Consider the following 21195-nt stretch of genomic DNA (forward strand, 5'->3'; position numbering starts at 1 on the left):
CGAGTAGCCTGGAGTATTAGTACTTATTATATAGGGCATCACACTAGTACAAAAATGGGTCTTGTGGCTCTGTTTGAGCACCTGTTTACAGATGAAAGCTTAGCTCAAATTCCATACACTAACAAAGACAGACATGCAATCATTTGCAAACACATGAACACACACACACACTATAAAAAAAAAACAGAAACAGCCCACACAGCCTTCACAGACAACGCAGCCGCCTCCTGTTTGCGCATGCGTGTGCGCGTGTTTGTGCCTGTGCATTAATGTATACTGAACGTACTAACTGAATGAGAGCAATTCTGTCCGTTAGTGCTGAAGAATGACACTCAAAAAAAACTGTGTTCAAATCGTATTAGAAATCTTTCAAATACTTTAACTGTTCTTGTTTGAGCTTGTCTGGCGCAATGGAACAAATGGAATAGTTCAGAAAAAAGCTAAAAATATGAATATAAATCAAATACCACTTAAACCCAGGTCTGGTTAGTTAGCACTGAAATGAAAAACACAGTGCTCATAGGGAGGGAAAGGTGAAAGCCTGTCTCTCTCGCTCTCCCCCTCTCAACCAAAGTTAGAAAAGGTTACTGCACTAATTGAGCAGCTGCTCCAGAGTCTTTGATGGGCATTAGAACCTGGGAAACATTGTCTGGCAAGATCAAAGAGAACCCCGGATAATTACTGTAGTTACCTTCAGTGATGCTGTTAAATTAACCACAAACACACAGATAGACAGACACAACCTTACCCTCACCAGCTAGCTTTATGGGGGGGGTAAGCGCTGCGCTAGGTTAGAAAGACCGGAACGGACTGTACTAGGCTCAAGAGAGGAATGGAGAGCAGGCATAAGGCAGAAGGAAGACAGTGGCTTTGTCTCAATCGAGGCAGCTAGCTTCCTTTCCTTGTGACCTTTCCTCCATGAACACTGACCTGTCACAGCAGGACAGGTGAAAGCCATTCAGGATAAACTAATCCAGTCCTTTCAGCCATTACAGTAAGGCATTGATGAAAAAAAAGACAATGGGAGATGGTGAAAGATGTGATGGCTGAGTTAGATTATCTATGTTTAGAACGAGGTCAATGATAGCTGAGGGAATTGACTCTCCTGTGAGAAGGAGAGAGGAGGATCACACAGAAGAGGAGATGTGGACGGTTCATTTGGCGCTCTTTTGCTCTGGCTGTCTGTGTAAACAGGACATGATGAGGAGAGTAGAGGAACACTTATCCCTGCCCTGAACATGAAGAGGTATGGTACACTTTTAGGGGTTTCTCCATCTTCAGGTAGACCTAGTTATTTTACGTGACCAAACAGTGCCTGTTGGACATACAAAGATGTAGACATATCTTTGTGATGCCTAGAGAAGCGTTTATTATTATTACCACCAATGGGCTTGTTCCTTCCTCTTCCTACCTCTGTTGTGGCACCTCTCTCCCAGCGACAGGGGTCTGATCCTCTCCCTGACCCTCTCCACGGCCCCCTGGAACACAAATACAACAAGACAACTGAGTATACTGTGCTGAATGAACAAAACTAAATATACAACTGTAAAATCACATTTATTCCCCCCACACACACACAAAGGCCTGCTGCCCTGCCACTACGACCTGGTACGCCTCGTTTAGCGTACCAGGTCGGCCGGGCGGGTGGTTGGGGACCCCCAGCCACCCTGTTAGGCTCTATATTAAATAAAGAAAGAGTGCTCCAGTGTGTAAATTATTCATTTAACACGCCTTATCCTCTTCCAACAACCTTGTTAAAAACACCTCAAGAGTGAAAAGCAGGAGGGGGAAGAAAAGGGGAAAAAGACAAGGGAGGGAAAATAAGAGAAAAACCTCAAGACACCATCATTCACCTGCAACTCAGCAAAACCCTGGGTACATCACTAAGCTCTCGGAGTACTCTGCCACAGGAGAGAGAATTCACCCTGACACCTCCATTGTTTCAGAGTAACGGTAACGCGCACACACAAGTGCAGAGCAGTGTTTTCAGTGCATATTCATAGAATAATGGCTCTAGATGTCAGGATGAATTATAGAGGATGAGAAGGGTGGACATGCAACTCTGGAATGCTGCCTCTGTTCTTCTGCAGTCTTAAATACTTGTTTTAATTTACAACATATAGTGACTCATCTGGGCAAAGCAGCTTTAATTCTACTTTACAAAGATTAGTCTAAATAAATGCTTAAGTAACCCATATGCAACATATGTAAATAGAAGAGGAACACTAAACTCTAAACATACAGAGCCTCATCCTGGATTTAAAAGCAAGATCAATGGAGAATCTCAATTAAAAGTGTTTCGCAGTCCAAGACTAGTCTTAGTGTGTGTCCAGGAAACCGCCCCTATATATAACAACAGTGCTGTAATGAGTCAGAATATCAGAATACAACCACAGTACAGAAAGTCCTTGAATGTCCCACAGTAATATGCATGTTCTTTCCAGAGAGAGAGAGACAGAGCATGAGAGAGAGAGAGTGTGAGTGAGTGAGCATACAGTTATGAATATAGCTACTGTTCCCTGAAGGAGGGAACGAGGTATCAGGTCAAGTACAATGGTTAAAACGGAGGCTCACACATAACGCCCAGGACCAAAACCAGGTCCCACACATCAGTGCCATAGACTTAAGACATTGATCTGAGCCGACTTACGCCTTTCAGGAACCACACCCACCAGAGGATGAGACCCCAGGGTAGAGCCGTCAATCCCTACATCATACGCCGAGATGGCTGCCATATAAACCGTCAATGTGGAAAAAAAGAAGGGCCCTGCTCAAAAAGCTCTTGCAAGAACATCAAAATGTCCACCAAAGAACTCTGAAACGGAGAAACTCTTAACCTGACACTAACCCTGAAATGCACTCCACTTATATGTATACATCCCTCTCGGAAAGGGCGCACGTGCAAACTATATAGTCGTAATCACGTTTGAGGGTAAACCCCTATCCATCAAATTCAACTTTTCAAAGGGCCAAACCCCCAGATCCCCTATCTGCGGTCGTCGGTGCTAAACTCTCCTGTGTGCCTGGGACAACAGATCCCGACGACATGGAACCATGTGGATGATCTCCGGGAAACAGGATTGTCTGGGCCAATGGGGAGCCACCAGAATCAACAACAGACCCTCCTTCTGACGGACCCTTTCCACGGTGGCCTGAATTAGATCCCACGGAGGAAACGCATAGAGCAGGGTCCGAGGCCACTGATACGCCAAAGCATCCGTTCCCAACGGTGCGCCTAGATCCCTCATTGAGAAGAACAGACGACAATACGCGTTCTCGCAAATCATAAAGATATACGTCAGATATACGTCGGCCCCTGGGCAACCACCAAGGGGTGCAGTCTCTACTCCTGGAAATTAGATCTGCTCCCACATTGAGAGATCCGGGAAGATACATTGCCCTGCACAACAAGAAATGAGCACTGCTCCATACGAGAAGATAACTGGCTAGGTTTTAGGAGAGAGACCGCGTCCCCCCGTGCCTGTTAATGTACACCACTACCATCCAGTTGTCAGACCTTACCAACACATGCTGGCCCTCCAACATCGGAAGGAAACGCCTCAGTGCTAGCAGTCAATAGCTCTAGGTAATTGATATGTAGCGCCCTTTGTGCTGTTGACCAAATCCCTCTACCCCAGTAGCCCACAACCAACGCTCCCCAACCCAATAAGGATGTGTGTTGTGATCAGCCTGCGGGACACTACCCGGCCCATGAGAACCACCCTGCAACAGCAGTCATGGGTACCTCAAAGGAGTCAATGCCCTTAGGTACAACGGCGAGATGCGTCAAGACACGTAGCATTCACCCAGCGCGAAACACATATATCAGCAGAAGTCTCAGAGGCACCACAGCTATCAGAGGCCATCAGACCCAATAACCGCAGGCACAAGCAAAAAAAGCACAGAGTGCCCCAGCTGAAATTGTGCCAGACAGAGCCGGAATGCAACCCCCTCCTCTGCTGGGACAAAAACTTGATTTAGAACAGAGTCTAGAAAGAGACCCAGAAACTGAATGCGCTGAACCCCAGAGACTGAATAAGGGAAACCAGCGTGGCGTTCAACTTGCTGCCTTGACTCCACTATGACCAGGCTATTGTCCAGATAGGCCAATACTCCGGTGCCACTACTCCGGTGCCACTACCATAGAAAATGTGCTGGGCGATAGGAAGAGACAGAAAGACAGGACAAGAAACTCTTAAGCCACACCCTCGAAATGAAACCTCCAAAACCTTCTGTGGTGAAGATGTGTAGCCACATGAAAATATGCAAGGACATGAACCAATCGCCGGCTTAGTGTGAACATTTTGAACTTGCAAACCTTGAGGTGCTTTTTTAAAACACCCAAGTCCAGGATGGGACGAAACATTCCATCGCTCTTGGGAACTAAGTAGTACACATTGTAACCGCTCTGTACATGTGAGATGGGACCACCCGAGTAGCCGGGGCTTTGACCTCGGGGACAATTGGCGTAATTACGCCACGAAACGGAGAAGGGACCACAGCGAACTGCAGAGACCGAAACCCTTAGTCACTGTCATCACCCATAGTGAAACTGCGAATGCCACGCCATTGGACAGGTCACACTGCCAGTCTCCTATACATTATCTCCTGAAGGTGTAGAGCGCCACCCTGAGGACTGGGCTAATTTTTGTTCTTGTTGGAATGCTCGTTTTCATATCCACCACTCTTGACAACCTTGTGTCTGAATGTGGGGAAGGAACTGTGTTTATTATGCACACACCTGGATGATACTGCACTCTCCTGGTACACTTTGTCCAGCCGATCCACCAAGAACCGACACTGTTTATTCAGAAGCACTGTGCTAGAATTAGCCTCCACATTCATGAACTCGCCATAACCTCGTATCACCAGACAGAGGGATCCCAGGACACTTTTAGCTCATCGATAAAATGAGCTAAAAGTTAAAACAGGGGTAAGCAACGCTTCACCGCTGCAGGGACAGGAGGTAAATACGTTCCCCCAAACCTAGAGGAACTCCACTGCGGGGGAGAAGACAGCCAATCCACCCCCAGGTGATCTGCTGCCCTACCACACAGCTCCATCAAAGGCGCATTAACCACCAATGGTTCACTCTCCCCAGCCGCAATCCAAAGCCGGGGCTTTAGGCTGCCTCGGAATCCCGACTCTGAACATTGCCAGAGAAATCGGAATGAGCCTCACTCGGCTGGGATGACACCCCAATTAACGCTGACCACCGTTGCGCTCTCCCTGCCTCAGACAACCCCATTACCGAGGTCGCTTCACTGGAAGATCCTTTACTAGCAGCCCCAATCTTTCTCACAAAACCATGGTCACACGAACTGGTTCGAGTCAAAGCTTCTTGCGAGTATTTCCACACCAGGCAAACAGGACAGCACTCGTATCTTTAATTTTCATTGTGAAACCATATGAGCAAGGACATGGTCGGAGGTTAAAACATGGCTGGTCAGCCTTTTTGAACTTACTCTTACCACTGGCCATCTTACTCAAGCAAGGAAGCACTAGCTACACAAGCAGAACAGAAATTAGAGGTCGACCGATTAATCGGAATGGCCGATCAATTAGGGCCGATTTCAAGTTCATAACAATCGGTAATCTGCATTTTTGGACACCGATCATGGCCAATTACATTGCATTCCATGAGGAGACTGCGTGGCAGGCTGACTACCTGTTATACGAGTGCAGCAAGGAGCCAAGGTAAGGTGCTAGCTAGCATTAAACGTATCTTATAAAAAACAATCTTAACATAATCACTAGTTAACAACACATGGTTGATGATATTGCTAGTATATCTAGCTTGTCCTGTGTTGCATATAATTGATGCGGTGCCTGTTAATTTATCATTGAATCACAGCCTACTTCGCCAAACGGTGATTTAACAAGAGCATTCGCGAAAAAAGCACTGTCGTTGCATCAATGTGTACCTAACCATAAACATCAGCGCCTTTCTTAAAATCAATGCAAAAGTCTATATTTTTGAACCTGCATATTTAGTTAAAAGAAATTCATGTTAGCAGGCAATACTAAACTTGGGAAATTGTGTCACTTCTCTTGCGTTCATTGCACACAGAGTCAGGGTATATGCAACAGCAATATTTAGACTTATGGATGCCACCCGTTCGATAAAATACAGAACGGTTCCGTATTTCACTGAAAGAATAAACTTTGTTTTTTCGGAATGATAGTTTACGGATTTGACCATATTAATGACCTAAGGCTCGTATTTATGTGTGTTATTATATTATAATTAAGTCTATAAGTCTATGATTTGATAGAGCAGTCTGACTGAGCGGTGGTAGGCAGCAGCAGGCTCATAAGCATTCATTCAAACAGCAGTTTTGTGCATCTGCCAGCAGCTCTTCGCAATGCTTCAAGCATTGCGCCGTTTATGACTTCAAGCCTATCAACTCCCGAGATTAGGCTGGCAATACTAAAGTACCTATTAGAACATCCAATAGTGAAAGCTATATTAAATACAAATGGTATAGAGAGGAATAGTACTATAATAACAACAAACCTAAAACTTCTAACCTGGGAATATTGAAGACTCATGTTAAAAAGGAACCACCAGCTTTCATATGTTCTCATGTCCTGAGCAAGGAACTTAAACATGAGCTTTTTTACATGGCACATATTGCACTTTTACTTTCTTCTCCAACACTTTGTTTTTGCATTATTTAAACCAAATGAAACAGGTTTCATTATTTATTTGAGACTAAATTGATTTTGATGTATTATATTAAGTTAAAATAAAATAACTTAATTTTTCATTCAGTATAGTTGTAATTGTCATTACTACAAATATATATAAAAAATGGCATCGGCTTTTTTGGGTCCTCCAATAAAATCGCTAACGGCGACTGTAAGTCGCTTTGGATAAAAGCGTCTGCTAAATGGCATATATTATTATTATATTATTGAAAAAAAAGAATCATAAATATCAGTCGACCTCTAGTTTTTAGCAAACACAAATCCAAACCAAGCGAGGAAGAATTAGCTACACAAGCAAAGCAGAAAGTAGGTAGCTTTTAGCAAATAAAAGCCGATACCCAGACCAAAAATTTGCAACTTCTAGGGAACGAGTACTCTCTCCCCACTAACATACACCCAAGTCCAAGCCGAATCTTGCAGTCTTTTGTGTGCTTGAAAATTTGTAAATTGCGTGTCATGTTCTTACTTCAGGTGAACTGAGGAACAAAGAGTTTAGGAAATTAACGCGAGTACTGGAATTATAGCCAGGAAGGAGGGGCTTGAAAAGCCGGGCTCGGCATCCTGTTGGGCGCGATTTCAGTTTTTATTCAGGTGAATACGATTCGTAGTTGACTCCCCATAGTACGGTATACCGTGTGACCGACTGAAAGGGAACTAGTCCCATATCTGTGAGGATTTAAGTCAACTGACTGACACTCCGCATTATCAACTCAGACGGTAAGAATTGGAGCTAACAGGCTTTGGCCAAGCAGAGATCCAGAAGGCTGCTGCTGTGTGTGTGAGAGCGACATTGTGATGAGAAATCGTTTAAGGGGTCAGCTCTAAAACCACAAACCTTTTCAAATATAACCTCAGGCTTAGTATGATGACCAGAGCATGCTTCTGTCAGCTACCCAAGTAGCTAATCTAATTTTCACGCACTAAAACACCTCTGTATGTACTAGTGGAACAAGGCTGCTACACTACTACGTACAACACAGGAGGCAAAAAGGTATGCTGCCTGTTTTTTAAAATATATTCTATGGCATCACATTTTATGCATGTTTCTGCATATCTACCAAGATGTTCAACTAAACCCAAACCTTATGTTAAAACTGTGATTCTGACTTTGTCCTGACCTACAATCCATTGCTGTTATCAGGTTCATTTTCCCTCCACAGAGCTGGGCAGGCATTTACATTGGACCCTCCCTCCCTCCTTCCACATTAACATCTGGGCAGTAACCAGCAACCCTCTTGCAATGTAAATCCTTACATTTGTGATTAAAGCTTTCCACTTCAAACAGGCCCTGATATAGCGGGGATAAAGAGCAAGCGGCCAGAGATGTGTGTTTTCCTGGGCGTGTTGAATGTCATTAGCCACATTAAGGCTCTGTGTGTGCGTGCGTTATTTATAATGACGCACAAATGCCATTCTATCTACACACTAAAGGGCTATCGATGCCTCTCGTTCTGCTAGCCTATAAACTCAACATCAACTCAGCCGCAGGGCAAAGGATTGGCAATGACATATGTCGATTTGGATTCAAAGTGATTAGGTTTCTTTAGATGGTGGTGACAGAGGAAATGGGTAGCCTTTTGTTTTATGGATTAAATGAATTGAAAAGCTCTTGAAACCATTTTCACTTCAGTTCCATTTTACTCACAAATGTCTACTGGTTAACTGAGTAAAGGCCAAACTCTTGCTGGGTCCCAAATGGAATCCTACCCGCCCTGGTCAAAAGTAGCGTACTAGGCCTATATAAGCAATGAGGTGCCATTTGGCACACAATATCTGTCTAGTTAGTTTTATGCTATAACAAACACTTCACCTCGTCTTTGTTTTTATTACAAAACAAAGTGACCAATCGACAGGTGGTCTTGCTTTCCATTCCCCTCAACCCTCACGCTAAAAGTTGGAGACAAAAACAAAGAGCAAGGTGTTTGTTTAAAATCACATACAGCTGCACCGTACCACTGCATCCCAAATTAACCTCGACCACATGAAAAGCTGCCATCTCTATTTCGGGTAGGGGAGGAAAATTACACCCCTCCACTCTGTGCCCTAGTATTAAACCTCAATTAGTGCACGGCAGTGATGTCACCAGGGAGGAGGCTAAGGGCTCTGTTGTTGACACAGCAGGGTGCTTCACTAAATAGACTCATATCTAAAAACACTTAAGTTAACAAACTAACTTTGTGTATAGAGGGCTAGTGGCCTTGGCTCTTGGGTAATACAGAGAAAGTTGCTGATCCCATCCAACTGGCAAGAACTGGGCTATCATGGTGCCTCACTAACGTTATATTTTCAAATGCATTCCATCATTACCATTTGGGAAGCTACTCGGCCAGGCATGGGCAAAGGTCGGCCCGGGGGCCATATGCGGCCCGTGACATGATTCAATACGGCCTGCGGAATCATGCTCAGATCACATAAAGCTTTGTAATAGTAAAGTATTGAATTTAACTCCCGAAGCTCGTGGGAAATGTATTTTGAAAGCACGTATAAAATAACTGCACAAGGACAGACCGTGACTGACAGGCTGACACACACTTCAGTTACAAATAGAAGCTAAATACAAATTGTGAAAAAATGACTTTCAAAGATTTAAACGAAAAGGAAGTAGACAATGAATGTAGGGTGTCCCGACACTTCCAGACGAAGCATGCAGAGAAATATAGGAATGTGTCTTCTGAGCAGAGGGCAAGTGCATCGAATGAGTTGCTTTCTCAGTTGCAAAAGCAGCAAGGGCTTTTCACAAAACTGCATTCAACAAACAGAATTGAGAGAGCGAGCTATGTACCACTAAAAACAGCAAGCCATTCGCTGAGGGCAAATTCATTTAAGAATGTTTAATTGACTCTGCAGGCATTACTTTTCCCTGACAAGAAAGAACTGCTTGAAAATGTTTCCCTGTCAAGATGAACAGTGTGTTGAGGACATCGCAGAGAATATAGAACAAAAGTTGAAAGGCAAGGTAAAGGATTTTACCAATTTCTCCTTGGCCCTGGATGAGAGCAGTGATGCACATGACACGGCGCTGTTGTTGATATTCTTACGAGTCATAACCCCAGACTGAAATTATTGGAGCTTGCTTCAGTGCAGTCAATGACGAGCACAACCACAGGGAAAGATTTATTGTAGGTTAATAAGTGTGTGGCAAAGCTGGGACTGAATTTGGAAAAGTTATCCAGTGTGACCACTGATGGATGCCCAAACTTGACAGGAAAAACATTGGCCTTTTGAAAAAGGGTACAATATCAAGTCGGTGACCTGAACCCAGATGAGAAAATAATTTTCCTGCTTTGCATTATTCATCAGGAGGTGCTCTGTAAATGTGTTCTGAAAATGAGCCATCTTGTGGATACTGTCACTACAGTCGTAAACTTCATAAGAGCAAAATCTTTAAACCACAGGCAGTTTGTCTCACTGTTGGAAGAGACAGGTCATACAGATCTCCCCTAACACACACATGAGAGATGGCTGAGTTTGGTTAAGGTGCTGAAAAGGGTGTGGGACCTGAATTCAGAGATTGCTGAGTTTTTTCAAATGAAAGGAAAATGTGTTATGAGTTCCCTCAACTGCAAGAAAGAATGGTTGGCTGATTTTGCCTTCACAGTGGACATCATGGCCCTAATGAATTAACTGAATTCCAAACTACAAGTGAAGGGCATTTTCAAAAACTTCCCAAAGATTAGGAGTCATGCTCAGAAGATGTTTGTATTGTTTGGGTCAACCTATGTATGTGAACAGACATTTTCAGTGATGCAACATAACAAGTCAAGGCACAGATCATCTCTTAATGACTCATGCAAACATGTACATAAGTATTCAGACCCTTTGCTATGAGACTCAATCTCAGGTGCATCCTGTTTCCATTGATCGTCCTTTAGATGCATCTACAACTTGATTAGAGTCCACCGCTGGTAAATTCAATTGACTGGACATGATTTGGAAAGGCACACACAATTGTCTATATAAAAGGTCCCACAGTTGACAGTGCGTATCGGAGCAAAAACCAAGCAATGAGATTGAAGGGATTGTCCGTAAAGCTCCAGGAAAAGATTGTAACGAGGCACAGATCTGGGGAAAAGTACCAAAAAACGTCTTCAGCATTGAAGGTCCCTAAGAACACAGTGGCCTCCATCATTCTTAAATGGAAGAAGTTTGGAACCACCAAGATTATTTCTAGAACTGGCTGCCCGGCTAAATTGAGAAATCAGGGGAGAAGGGCCTTGATCAGGGAGGTGACCAAGAACCCGATGGTCACTCTGACAGAGCTCCAGAGTTCCTCTGTGGAGATGGGAGAACCTTCTAGAAGGACAACCATCTTTGCAGCACTCCACCAATCAGGCCTTTATGTTAGAGTTTCCAGACAGAAGCCACTCAGCAGTAAAAGGCACTTGTTAGTCCTTAGTCCACTTGGAGATTGCCAAAAGGTGGGGATGTTTTTCAGAAGCAGGGACTGGGAGACTAGTCAGGATCGAGGGAAAGATGAACGGAGAAAAGTACAGAGAGATCCATGATGAAATCCTTCTCCAGAGGGCTAAGGACCTCAGACTGGGGTGAAGGTTAAAGTTCCAACAGGACAACAACCCTAAACACACAGCCAAGTCAACACAGGAGCGGCTTCGAGACAAGTCTCTAAATGTCCTTGAGTGGCCCAGCCAGAGCCCAGACTTGAACCAGATCGAATGTTTCTGGAGACACCTAAAAAAAAAAACAAGTATAAACACCATGGGACCACGCAGCCGTCATAACGCTCGGGAAGGAAACGCGTTCTGTCTCCTAGAGATGAAGGTACTTTGGTGCGAAAAGTGCAAATCAATCCCAGAAAAGCAGCAAAGGACATTGTAAAGATGCTGGAGGAAACGGGTGCAAAAGTATCTAGTGGGGCAAAAAAGTATTTAGTCAGCCACCAATTGTGCAAGTTCTCCCACTTAGAAAGATGTGGCCTGTAATTTTCATCATAGTTTAAGTGTACCTATGACAGACAAAATGAGAGAAAAAAAATCCAGAAAATCACATTGTAGGATTTTTAATGAATTTATTTGCAAATTATGGTGGACAATAAGATTTTGGTCACCTACAAACAAGCTAGATGTCTTGCTCTCACAGACCTGTAGGCTCCTCTGTCCTCCACTCGTTACCTGTATTAATGGCACCTGTTTGAACTTGTTATCAGTATAAAAAAAAGACCTGTCCACAACCTCAAACAGTCACACTCCAAACTCCACTATGGCCAAGACCAAAAAGCTGTCAAAGGCTGGGAAGACTGAATCTGCAATAGGGAAGCCGCTTGGTTTGAAGAAATACACTGTGGGAGCAATTATTAGGAAATGGAAGACAAGACCACTGATAATCTCTCTCGATCTGGGGCTCCACGCAAGATCTCACCCCGTGGGGTCAAAATGATCACTAGAACGGTGAGCAAAAAACTCACGGGGGGACCTAGTGAATGACCTGCAGAAAGCTGGGACCAAAGTAACAAAGCCTACCATCAGTAACACACTACGCCGCCAGGGACTCAAATCCTGCATTGCCAGACGTGTCCCCCTGCATAAGCAAGTACATGTCCAGTCCCGTCTGAAGTTTGCTAGAGAGCATTTGGATGATCCAGAAGAAGATTGGGACAATGTCATATGGTCAGATGAAACCAAAATATAACTTTTTGGTAAAAACTCAACTCGTCGTGTTTGGAGGACAAAGAATGCTGAATTGCATCCAAAGAACACCATACCTACTGTGAAGCATGGGGGTGGAAACATCATGCTTTGGGGCTGTTTTTCTGCAAAGGGACCATGACGACTGATCCGTGTAAAGGAAAGAATGAATGGGGCCATGTATCATGAGATTTTGAGTGAAAACCTCCTTCCATCAGCAAGGGCATTGAAGATGAAACGTGGCTGGGTCTTTCAGCATGACAATGATCCCAAACACACCGCCCGGGCAACGAAGGAGTGGCTTCGTAAGAAGCATTTCAAGGTCCTGGAGTGGCCTAGCCAGTCTCCAGATCTCAACCCCATAGAAAATCTTTGGTGGGAGTTGAAAGTCAGTGTTGCCCAGCAACAGCCCCAAAACATCACTGCTCTAGAGGAGATCTGCATGGAGGAATGGGCCAAAATACCAGCAACAGTGTGTGAAAACCTTGTGAATACTTACAGAAAATGTTTGACCTCTGTAATTGCCAACAAAGGGATAAACTTTTGTTATTGACCAAATACTTATTTTCCACCATATTTTGCAAATAAATTCATTAAAAAAATCCTACAATCCTACAATTTTTTCTCATTTTGACTGTCATAGTTGAAGTGTACCTATGATGAAAATTACAGGCCTCTCATCTTTTTAAGTGGGAGAACTTGCACAATTGGTGGCTGACTAAATACTTTTTTGCCCCACTGTATATCCACAGTAAAAACGAGTCCAATATCGACATAACCTGAAATGCCACTCAGCAAGGAAGAAGCCACTGCTCCAAAACCACCATAAAAAAGCCAGACTACGGGTTGCAACTGGGGACAAAGATATTTCTCCAAAAAGTACTGTCCTCTGGTCTAATGAAACAAGAATATAACTGTTTGGCCATTAACACAGAGTTAAAACATGGAATAAACCAACATACAGTCAATAATACAGTAAAACAAAGTATATATATATATATATATATATATATACAGTATGTGCAAATGAGGTAGGATAAGGAAGGTAAGCCAATAAACAGGCCATGGTGGCGAAGTAATTACAAAATAGCAATTAAAGCACTGAAATGGTAGATGTGCAGAAATATATATGTGAATGAATGTGCAAGCAGAGATACTGGGGTGCAAAGGAGCAAGATAAATAAACAAATTAATACAGTATGGGGATAAGGTAGTTGGATGGGCTATTTACAGATGGACTATGTACAGGTGCAGTGAGGGAAACATGAGTCTCCAGCTTCAGTGATATTTGCAGTTCGTTCCAGTCATTGGCAGTAGAGAACTGGAAGGAAAGGCGGCCAAAGGAAGAATTGGCTTTGGGGGTGACCAGTGAGATATACCCGTTTGAGCACGTGATACAGTGAATTATAAGTGAAATAATCTGTCTGTAAACAATTGTTGGAAAATTACTTGTGTCATGCACAAAGTAGACGTCCTAAGTGGTTGAAAAACAAGTTTTAATGACTCCAACCTAAATGTATGTATGTAAAACTTCTGACTTCAACTGTATGAGAAAATAAAAGCAGGGTGGCCCTCTATAGTGACTGAAAAGAGCATGTGTGTGTCCCAAATTGCACCCTATTCTCTATGGTGCACTACTTTTGACCAGAGCCCATAGGGTCCTCCTGCCATGGTTTGGGCAGCACTACTTTTGACCAGAGCCCATAGGGTCCTCCTGTTATGGTTGGGGTAGGCACAAAACCACAATCTCAATTCCCTGTGAGATGGGCAATGCGAAGCCTGCAGCATTCTCCCTCTACAAGCCTAGTCTGTCCCTGGTCGCTGGACTTGTTCTTACATCAGGGTCACTGGTAATTCATGTCTTACAAAAGAGACACACTTCAGCAGTTCAGCCAGGGACCAGAGAGAGTGCTCACAGGAGCCATCAGCTTTCCTCTCCTCCTCTTTGTGACCAACATGAGAAATATCCACTGTGTGTGAATAATACATTTGAGCTGCGAGTCACTTCTAACCAGAATACAGTTCTGTTTGTGAAGAAGCAAGCTGCCTAAGGAGTCAACCAGGGGGAGGCGTTTTATTTTTCCCTTCACAGAAATGGCAGTACTCACTAAAGATTTACCACCCAATAGGTTGGTACAAAAATAAACTAAGAAGATTGAAACAACAGTCTCACAGGTGCAAACCCAGGCCACACAGATACTCTGTAAAGTGGAACAGAAACCCTGTTGTAATTATGAAGACAAGACCGAGAGCTCGGGAAAAAACTTAAAAAAGGAGAGATCAAAAGCCTGTGTATTCCTGGCGAGCAGATCCAATCAGCCAGGAGGGCCTGGCCAGGAGAGGAGGATGAGAGGCAAGCGCTTCCCTTTTAAATTGATCCCACAGAGACCCTCATGGTTCCCTAGGACTCACAGAGAGAGAACTCTCCAAGCCCCACAGATCTGAGGAGGCACCGCACAGCTCACCGGAGAAAGAGGGAGGGGTATAGAGAGAGACAGAGCAAGAGAGAGAAAGTTGAGGCAAGGATAGAAGTAACCTAACGTAGCAGGAGTAAGAGAAACACCGGAGCAGGATGCCCCACATTGTGGTCATGATGAGAATAAGTAGTCTTAGTAATACGAGGCACACATCCAAAAGTGGAAGTCGCATCACATGCTCTTTTCCTTTTCCCCTGAAAACAAAATTACTATAATTTTTTCCCGACCCCGCAAGGTCGTCACTAGGGGCAGCGGGGTGATAGGCCTAGTAGGGAAGACAGCACATGATTTTAAGATGTTCAGGTACCGATTCATAGCGGCCGCCAGTATTTAGCCGGACTATAATTGGCTCCAGTCAAAGCACTCAGCTCAAGCTGTGATGGATAGCCAGCACGGGGCATGAATAACTTAGCCTCATAAATAACCAGATCACTACTAATATCATTAAGGTACCCCCTGGTTGGCACAGCCACTTCTAATCCCTCAACAGAGCTTCAGCCTGCCTGTCTGCCTGTCGCTCCCCATAACAAACGCCGTAAACTCACATCACTATTAACATCAATATTTTTAAATTTCATCCAGCTCCCTCTCCAGACCGAAGCCATTTATTTAATTAGTTGAATAGAAAATTGGCAGGAGGCGCAGGATTGGGGTTACGTGACTGCATGGGTTTCTATTGCCACAGGTAACCTTTTTTTGAGAGACTTAACGCAGAGAATTGATTGTAAGAGCAAACTCATCATCCTGGCAATTTTTCAGTGTGAAAATGGGGAGAAAAAAAGAGAAAGAGACCTCTATTTATATCAGCAGAGGAGAGGAGGAACCGGAGAGGGAGATTAGCTTGTCATTAGGATGAGGAGTGGAGGAGAGTAGAATCAATTTCTGGGGTTTAAAAAGCTGACAAACACAGTTCTCTCTCTCCCTCCCTCAGCCTCAAGCACGCATCTTCTTGACAGCCCCAAAGTACATGAGGGGAGGTGGATTAGCCAGGTATGGTGGTAAGGATGGATACAGTGCCTTCAGACATATTCATACCCCTTGACTTATTCCACATTGTGTTACAGCCTGAATTCAAAATGGAATAAATATATATATTTTTGTCAGTAATCTACAAACAATACCCCACAATGACAAAGTGAAAACATGTTAATTTTTTGAAAATTAAATACACTGCTCAAAAAAAAGGGAACACTTAAACAACACAATGTAACTCCAAGTCAATCACACTGTCCACTTAGGAAGCAACACTGATTGACAATACATTTCACATGCTGTTGTGCAAATGGAATAGACAACAGGTGGAAATCATAGGCAATTAGCAAGACACCCCCAATAAAGGAGTGGTTCTACAGGTGGTGACCACAGACCACTTCTCAGTTCCTATGCTTCCTGGCTGATGTTTTGGTCACTTTTGAATGCTGGCGGTGCTTTCACTCTAGTGGTAGCATGAGACGGAGTCTACAACCCACACAAGTGGCTCAGGTAGTGCAGCTCATCCAGGATGGCACATCAATGAGAGCTGTGGCAAGAAGGTTTGCTGTGTCTGTCAGCGTAGTGTCCAGAGCATGGAGGCGCTACTAGGAGACAGGCCAGTACATCAGGAGACGTGGAGGAGGCCGTAGGAGGGCAACAACCCAGCAGCAGGACCGCTACCTCCGCCTTTGTGCAAGGAGGAGCACTGCCAGAGCCCTGCAGGTAGTAGGTTAGTTAGGATGACCACTTTTTATTTGAAGAATGTGAAATGTCAGAATAATAGTAGAGAGATTTATTTCATCACATTCCCAGTGGGTCAGAAGTTTACATACACTCAATTAGTATTCGGTAGCATTGCCTTTAAAATTGTTGAACTTGGGTCAAACGTTTTGTGCAGCCTTCGACAAGCTTCCCACAGTAAGTTGGGTGAATTTTGGCCCATTCCTCCTCACAGAGCTGGTGTGACTGAGTCCGGTTTGTAGGCCTCATTGCTCGCACATGCTTTCTCAGTTCTGCCCACAAATGTTCTATAGGATTGAGGTCAGGGCTTTGTGCTGGCCACTCCAATACCTTGACTTTGTTGTCCTTAAGCCATTTTGCCACAACTTTGAAAGTATGCTTGGGGTTATTGTCCATTTGGAAGACCCATTTGCGACCAAGCTTTAACTTCCTGACTGATGTCTTGAGATGTTGCTTCAATATATCCACATCATTATCCTTCTCATGATGCCATCTATGTTGTGAAGTGCACCAGTCCCTCCTGCAGCAAAGCACCCCCACAGCATGAAACTGCCACCCCCGTGCTTCACGGTTTTGATGGTGTTATTCGGCTTGCAAGCCTCCCCCTTCTTCCTCCAAACATACAATGGTCATTATGGCCAAACAGTTCTATTTTTGTTTCATCAGACCAGAGGACATTTCTCCAAAAAGGTACAAACTTTGTGCCCATGTGCAGTTGCAAACCGTAGTCTGGCTTTTTTATGGTTGTTTTGGAGCAGTGGCTACTTCCTTGCTGAGCGGCCTTTCAGGTTATGTCGATGTAGGACTCGTTTTACTGTGGATACAGATACTTTTTGTACCGGTTTCCTCCAGCATCTTCACAAATGTCCTTTGATGTTGTTCTGGGATTGATTTGCACTCCTCGCACCAAGGTACGTTCATCTTTAGGAGACAGAACACGTCTCCTTCCTGAGCGGTATGACGGCTGCGTGGTCCCATGGTGTTTATACGTGCGTACTATTGTTTCTACAAATGAACGTGGTACCTTCAGGCGTTTGGAAATTGCTCCCACGAATGAACCAGACTTGGAGGTCTACAATCTTTTTTTCTGAAGTCTTAGCTGATTTTCTATTGATTTTCCCATGAAGTCAAGCAAAGAGGCACTGTGTTTGAAGGTAGGCCATGAAATACATCCACAGGTATACCTCTCATTGACTCAAATGATGCCAATCAGAAGCTTCTAAAGCCATGACAATTTCGTGGAATTTTCCAAGCTGTTTAACCTCTTGGGGTTGTGGGACGCTACCGTCCCACCTGGCCAACATCTAGTAAAATTGCACCAAATTCAAAAACAGAAATACATAATACACATCTATCATTACAAACAGTAACCATCCAAGTAGAGGAGTAACAAAAGTCAGAAATAGCGATAAAATGTATCACTTATCTTTGATGATGGGGCGGCAGCGTAGCCTAGTGGTTAGAGCGTTGGACTAGTAACCGGAAGGTTGTGAGTTCAAACCCCCGAGCTGACAAGGTACAAATCTGTCGTTCTGCCCCTGAACAGGCAGTTAACCCACTGTTCCCAGGCCGTCATTGAAAATAAGAATATGTTCTTAACTGACTTGCCTGGTTAAATAAAGGTCAAATTAAAAAATTAAAATTAAATGATCTTCATATGGTTGCACTCCCAAGACTCCATGTTACACATTCAATGTTTGTTTTGTTCGATAAAGTCCCTCTTTATATTCAAAAACCTCTGTTTTGTTGGTGCGTTTTGTCCAGTAATCCATTGGAACAAAGCGAGGTCACAGCAGGCAGACAAAAAAAAAAAAAATACCATAAAAGTTTGTAGAAACATGTCAAACGACGTTAATAATCAATCCTCAGATTGTTTTTTTCATAAATAACCGATCATATTTCAACCGGACAACAGCTTCGTCAATAGAAAAGGAAAAACAAGAAAGGCACGGTCCCGGGTTACACACAGGACTCATGTCTGGAAATGTCCACTGTCCTCTCATTGAAAGTGGTGTTTCTCCCTAATTTTTCAGAGTAAAAGCCTGAAACAATGCCTAAAGACTTGCCTTTACTTTCTGAAGGTGCTGTATGTATGACATTGTAGGCTATTGTATATAGGGCAAGATCAGGAAAAACTGCAGGCCCTACACATACAGGACATTTCAAAAACTAATTGATGGCACCAAAAACTATTCCTACCTTTTCCACCAACCTGGCACAGGCAGGTATCCAATGTGATGGAAATGCCCTTGAAAAGGCCTGGGAGTCCACAGATTTACCAGAGTTCCTGTGAGAGAACAACCAGGAAGGAAAGCCTCTTTCCTGGTGTTTTATAAGGCTCGAGGCAAGGCCCCCTCTCGGAATTCTCCCTCTCCGCTCTTCCTATGTACCATCTCCCACTGCAATCCCTGATGATCATGTTCACCGAGGGCGAGAGTGGGGACAGGAACCACACAGGAAACGCTGCTGTAACACACATAGGGGGATGGGTAAAAAGAAAAACCTGGAGCGGTAAACAAACTTTGCCACCAGAACCAGCACACCGCCACATTGTAGGCCTATATTGGCAACCAGATAGCGAGGGATGGGCAAGCCCATACTGCCAGGTCTGGTCTGCCATCAGTCCTAATGGAGCCCACATGGGAGCTGCTTCCGGTGTCATAGCTGTGCTAAAGTTGTGCAAAGTAGGAGTGTTGCAGCCAGACTCAGACCCAAGATGGTAGATAAAGTCTAAAGAATGCCCTCTTTTTCCAGTCTTATATGTAGAGCTCTGAGATCACGGTCGATGTTGGAATCTTAACATCAGGGTTAGGAGTGTTCTGGCCTCTGCAGTCATTTGTGAGCTGCTCCTGTAGCCTGTAAATGATTAGGCCAAGGAAGGCAATTAGCTGGAGCATCACTAGGCTAAATATAGACAGGCTTCCTTGGCAGGTCTGCTCCTGGGGCCTGGGTGAGGTCCATGGTCTATGCAGAGAAGCCCCTACTGTTGTTATTCCAATCTGGGCTTGATTTATTTGAAAAGAAAACGTGAACACAGCCCAAACATGTCCGTTGGTCTGTCTATCAGGTGTCCCGAGAGAGATGGAATGGCGTGGGAAAAAATGTGGTGGGAGAAAATAAGAAAGAACGTGGGAATGTTCCTGCAGATATGTTTGGATGCAGGAAGGAATGTTTGGCAAACAGTCTCCAATTACAGAGGAGGAATCTATGAGGCTTGCAAATTATCAAGGACGATCTGATCTTTATTCAAATTGGAGCCTGCGGTGTAGCTGATGCATTGAAATTAAGCATAGCCATACCTGATGCTCATACATTTAAGTACATTTTCTATTCAAGGACATGGTTCTGCTATGTCAAAAGAACCTCTCAGCTAGGCTAATTAAACTAGTCAATTGATTTCAATCACTTTTTGACCACATATATACAGTTGGTTGGAGTCATTAAAACTAATTTTTCAACCACTCCACAAATTTTTTGTTAACAAACTACAGTTTTGGCAAGTCGGTGAGGACATCTACTTTGTGCATGAAACAAGAAATGTTTCCAACAATTGTTTACAGACAATATTTCACTGTATCACAATTCCAGTGGGTCAGAAGTTCACATACACTAAGTTGACTGTGCATTTACACAGCTTCGACAATTCCAGAAAATGATGTCATGGCTTTCGAAGCATCTGATAGGCTAATTTACATTATTTGAGTCAATTGGAGGTGTACCTGTGGATGTATTTCAAGGCCTAACTTTCAAACTCAGTGAGTCTTCGCTTGGCATCATGGGAATATCAAAAGAAAATCAGCCAAGACCTCAAAAAATGTATAGCCCTCCACAAGTCCACGATTTCCAAACGCCTGAAGGTACCATGTCCATCTGTACAAACAATAGTACACAAGTATAAACACCATGGGACCACGCAGCAGTCCTACCGCTCAGGAAGGAGACACATTCTGTCTTCTAGAGATGAACGTACTTTGGTGCGAAAAGTGCAATTCAATCCCAGAACAAAAGCAAAGGACCCTGTGAAGATGCTGGAGGAAACAGGTACAAAAGTATCTATATCTCCACAGTAAAACGAGTCCCTATATCGACAGCAAGGAAGAAGCCACTGCTCCAAAACCACCATAAAAAAGCCAGACTATGGTTTGCAACTGCACATGGGGACAAAAATCTTACTTTTTGGAGAAATGTCCTCAGGTCTGATGAAACAAAAATAGAACTGTTTGGCCATAATGACCATCGTTATGTTTGGAGGAAAAGGGGGAGGCTTGCAAGCCGAATAACACCATTCCTGTGAACTGTGAACCACAGGGTTTGTAGCATCATGTTGTGGGGGTGCTTTGCTGCAGGAGGGACTGGTGCACTTCGCAAAATAGATGGCGTCATGAGGAAGGACAATTATATGGATATATTGAAGCAGCATCTCAAGACATCAGTCAGGAAGTTAAAGCTTGGTTGCAAATGGGTCTTCCAAATGGACAATGACCAGAAGCATACTTCCAAAGTTGTGGCAAAATGGCTTAAGGACAACAAAGTCAAGGTATTGGAGTGGCCATCACAAAGCCCTGACCTCAATCCTATAGAAAATTTGTGGGCAGAACTGAAAAAGCGTGTGCGAGCAAGGAGGCCCACAAACCTGACTCAGTCACACCAGC

At 43.9% G+C, this 21195-nt stretch overlaps 1 protein-coding gene across 8 annotated transcripts in view; it reads right to left on the minus strand.

The window, feature by feature from the left end:
* The window catches only part of LOC118374643 (zinc finger protein 438-like), a 107500-nt gene that overhangs the window by 37445 nt on the left and 48860 nt on the right, over positions 1-21195 (minus strand). For 3 of the 8 annotated variants that reach the window (XM_035761107.2, XM_035761130.2, XM_035761137.2), the window contains one exon: positions 1412-1478. The gene's annotated coding sequence lies outside the window, so the exon portion shown is untranslated. Of the gene's footprint in view, positions 1-1380; positions 1479-18742; positions 19010-21195 lie in introns of all 8 variants that reach the window. The other 5 variants (XM_035761114.2, XM_035761161.2, XM_052506806.1 and 2 more) reach the window with 3 other exon arrangements.

Source organism: Oncorhynchus keta, chromosome 4, assembly GCF_023373465.1.
Source record: "Oncorhynchus keta strain PuntledgeMale-10-30-2019 chromosome 4, Oket_V2, whole genome shotgun sequence".
In the NCBI taxonomy this organism is placed as follows: domain Eukaryota; kingdom Metazoa; phylum Chordata; class Actinopteri; order Salmoniformes; family Salmonidae; genus Oncorhynchus; species Oncorhynchus keta.